Raw genomic sequence first — 4349 nt, 5'->3', positions numbered from 1 at the left:
CTGTCTCTCCCTCTCTCTCTCACACTCCCTCCCTCCTTCCCCCTTCTCTGTCTCTCCCTCTCTCTCACACACTCCCTCCCTCCTTCCCCCGTCTCTGTCTCTCTCTCTCCCTCTCCCTCTCTCCCTCTCTTTCTCTCCCTCCCTCTCTCTCTCTCATGCACTCCCTCCTTCCTTCACCCAGAGGATTGTAAGTCTATGGAATTCCCTGCCCAGTGAAGTAGTTGCCCTATGTCAGCAAATGTTTTTAAAGCTAAGGTAGATTTTTTGTTAACAATGATGGAATTAAGGGATTCGGTGAGAGCACGGGTAAGTGGATCTGAGTCCACAAATAGATCAGCCATGATCTTATTGAAAGGGCCAGATGGCCTGCTCCTGCTCCTAGTTCTTATATTCTAACAATGTTGGGGCAATGATGCAGCCCTGCTGGATACTGATCCGAACGTGGAACGAGTCAGTGGTGGAGCCATTTATCCTTGCCACAGCTTCCACGTTGTCGTGGAGCAGGTGAAGGATGGGGACAAACTTCATCATACAACCTAAGTAGAGAAGGACGCTCCATAATGCTTCCTGGTTGATGGCGTCAAAGACTTTTGTATGGTTGAAAAAAGGTACTTTACAGGGTTAGGTTCTTTTTTCTGCATTTCTACTGCAGCTGTCGCACAGTGAAAATCATGTCTGTTTGCAACTCCATGGTCAAAGGCCACACTGCGATTCTGGGAGGAGTTCCTCAGCCACAGGGAGGAGATGGTTGAGGAGGACTTTGGTGATAACCTTTCCAGGAGTTGGCAGTAGGGAGATTCCCTTGTAGTTACCCTTGTTTTGAAAATGCTCATGACTGTGGCATCTTCAAGCTTTCCCTGGAAGCTCTCCTCCTTCCAGATAAAGCAGACAAGGGTGTGTTGCTGCAGCAGGAGCTGTTTGCCTTTATACTTCAGTGCCTCAGTAGGGATACTGTCTGAGACAGATTGGTCAAGGCTAGAGTAGAATTCCTCCTTGTCCCCAGCTGCTGCACCAATCTTTGGTGCATATGCACTGAATACCGGGACATTCTGGATCCCAGCAAGGGGGAGACTGAGTGTCATGAGGTGTTCACTTATTCTGCAGGGGAGAGTCTCTGTGTTGGTTCACCTGTGATGGTGATGCTGATTCCATGGATGTGGGCCTCTACTTCAGCCTTGCCTTTCTAATGGTGTAGCCCCCACTTTGCTCTCTGAGTTGACCTTCCCCTGCCCCACCGCCCCACCCCTATCCTCACCAGGTTTCAGTCAGGGCGGTGATGTCAGAATTGTAGCACCTGAGTTCTCGGCAATGATGGTGGTGTGGCATTCCAGTCTGTCACTGCTGGGACTGTCCATAACAGCCATGAACTTCTAACTCCTGAACTTCATCTTGAAGATATGGAAGGTGCCTGTGTGAGCACAGGCTGGTCGTATTATCACTGGACTGTAAATCCAGAAATCCAAACTAATGTTCTGGGGACCCCAGTGTGAATCTTGCTACACTATGCCAATAAACATCTGGAATTAAGGGTCTAATAATGACCAGGAGTCCATTATCGAAAAGACCCACTTGGTTCACTAAATGACCTTTAGGGAAGGAAACTGCTATTCTTACCTGATCTGGCCTACATATGACTCCAGACCCACAGCAATATGGTTGACTCTTAGCTCCACGCTGGGCAATTAGGGTTGGGCAGTAAATGCTGGTCAAGCCAGTGACACCCTCATTCGTGAATGAATTAAAAAACCCAGAGTGAGCAGTTAGTTTGCTTTAGTGTTTGAGTGCACAGGAGTATGGTACTCAGGCTAGAATTGCAGTTCAGCCACATTTGGAGTATTGTGTGCTGTTCTGACCACCACACTATAGGAAGAATGTGGAGACTTTGGAGAGGGTGCAAAAAAAGTTTACCAGGACGTTAATTGGATTGGAGTGCATTGGCTTTAAGGAGAGGTTGGACAAACTTTGATTGTATTCGCCAGAGTGTTGGAGGCTGAGGGGTTCCTGATAGAACATAGAACAATACAGTGCAGTACAGGCCCTTCGGCACTCGATGTTGCTCTGATCTGTGAAGTCAATCTGAAGCCCATCTAACCTACACTTTACATTTTCATCCATATATTTATCCAATGACCATTTAAATGCCCTTAAAGTTGGTGAGTCTACTACTGTTCCACACCCTTACTACTCTGAGTAAAGAACCTACCTCTGACATCTGTCCTAGATCTATCACCCCTCAGTTTACCGCCATGTCCCCTCCTGCTAGCTATCAACATCAGAGGAAAACGGCTCTCACTGCCCACCCTAGCTCATCCTCTGATCATCCTGTATGCCTCTTTTAAGTCACCTCTTAACCTTTTTCTCTCCAACGAAAACAGCCTCAAGTCCCTCAGCCTTTCCTCATAGAACCTTCCCTCCATACCAGGCAACATCCTAGTAAATCTCCTCTGCACCCTTTCCAATGCTTCCACGTCCTTCCCATAATGTGGCGACCACAGCTATATGCTATACTCCAAATGTGGCTGCACCAGAGTTTTGTACATCTGCAGCATGATTCCATGGCTCTGAAACTCAATCCCTTGACCAATAAAAGCTAACACACCATACACCTTCTTAACAACTCTATCAACCTGGGTGGCCACTTTCAGGATCGGTGCACATGGACACTGAGATCCCTCTGCGCATCCACAATATCAAGAAGCTTACCCATAGCCCAGTATTCTGTATTCCTTAGTGGGTTTTGAGATGATTTGTAGCTCAGGTTGAGGTTCTGGATGTAGGTTTGCTCGCTGAGCTGGAAGGTTTGTTTTCAGATGTTTCGTCACCTTACTGGGTAATGTCATCAGTGAGCATCTAGTGAAGCATTGGTGTTTGTGACCCGCTTTCTATTTACGTGTTCAGGTTTCGAGAAAGCGGGTCACGAACACCAGTGCTTCACCTCGAGGCTCACTGATGATGTTACCAAGTACAGTGACAAAACGTCTGAAAGTGAATCTTCTAGCTCAGCAAGCAAACTTACATCCACTCTGTATTCCTGTTACTCTTTTCAGAGTTAATCACCTCACACTTCTCCACATGAAACTCCATTTGCCATCTCTCAGCCCAGTTCTGCAGCTTATCCTTGTCCCTCTGTAACCTGCAACATCCTTCAGCACTATCCACAACTTGACTAACCCATCCTTCTATGCCGTTATTTACAGAGGAACCTCATTTATCCGAATTTCAGATTATCCGAAGAAATCTCAACGTCCCAACAGAAACATAACATCAAGGAGGTGTTTCAATACTGATCATGTCTTTTGTTTACAATGATTAAAAATGAACTTGGCTTACTGAAATGCTGCTGAGAACAGTCCTGGACATCGATGGGAGCCTTGGCACCGTCTCCAAATGACTGACCTCCAGCCCACGCTCTCCCCACACGGACTGGGGCAGGGTTGGACGGGGCAGACGGGCAGGATGTTGGAGGGGAGTGGGGGCTCGTGCATGGTGTGCTGCTACTTAGTTTCCCGAACGGGGAGTGGACATAGCAAGTGCTCGCTATGTCAATCCCACTGAACTGACTGGGGGTGGCAAGTGGGTGGGAGGCTTCAGCAATGCGGCAGGTCCCTTACACACAACTGTGTCTCTGCTCAGAAACAAACCCTGAGACAGAGAGGGGGAGCAAGGCAGGTAGAGCAAGGAAAAAGGAAACTTAAGAAAACTCCAAGCCACAGAGGAGAGGCATTGAAATAATTATCCAAATAATCAATTATCCGAATGAAATAGTGCCTGCCCATCTTATTTGGATAATTGAGGTTCCTCTGTATAAAAATGACAAACAACAGTGGACCCAAAACAGATCCTCATGTTACACCACTAGTAACTGAACTCCAGAATGAACATTTCCCATCAACCACCACTCTCTGTCTTCTTTCAGTGAGCCAACTTCTGATCCAAACAGCTAAATGACCCTCAATCCCAAGCCTCTGTATTTTGTGCAATAGCCTACCATGGGGAATATTATCAAATGCCTTACTGAAATCTATGAGGTAAAAACAATGACTGCAGATGCTGGAAACCAGATTCTGGATCAGTGGTGCTGGAAGAGCACAGCAATTCAGGCAGCATCCGAGGACAGGCAAAATCGACGTTTCGGGCAAAAGCCCTTCATCAGGAATAAAGGCAGAGAGCCTGAAGTGTGGAGAGATAAGCTAGAGGAGGGTGGGGGTGGGGAGAGAGTGGCATAGAGTACAATTAGAGAGAAGAGGAAAACTTCTTCAAGGCAGGCATCCTTGCAAGAGGATTCGCAGTAGGGTTAAAATCAACGAGGTAAAAACAATGACTGCAGATGCCGGAAACCAGATTCTGGA

General features: G+C 47.1%; 1 long non-coding RNA gene across 1 annotated transcript in view; it reads right to left on the bottom strand.

The window, feature by feature from the left end:
- Positions 1 to 303: 303 nt before the first annotated feature.
- The window catches only part of LOC122558196, a 14990-nt gene continuing 10944 nt past the window's right edge, over positions 304 to 4349 (bottom strand). Inside the window, exons 2-3 of the long non-coding RNA XR_006314066.1 lie at positions 3331 to 3340; positions 304 to 316 (exon numbers count right to left, since the gene is read on the bottom strand). This is a non-coding gene — a long non-coding RNA (uncharacterized LOC122558196). The remainder of the gene's footprint in view (positions 317 to 3330; positions 3341 to 4349) is intronic.

This window comes from Chiloscyllium plagiosum, chromosome 17 (genome assembly GCF_004010195.1).
Source record: "Chiloscyllium plagiosum isolate BGI_BamShark_2017 chromosome 17, ASM401019v2, whole genome shotgun sequence".
Taxonomy (NCBI): domain Eukaryota; kingdom Metazoa; phylum Chordata; class Chondrichthyes; order Orectolobiformes; family Hemiscylliidae; genus Chiloscyllium; species Chiloscyllium plagiosum.
The sequence above is the reverse complement of the archived record's forward strand: the minus strand, read 5'-3'. Positions and strand labels throughout refer to the sequence as shown.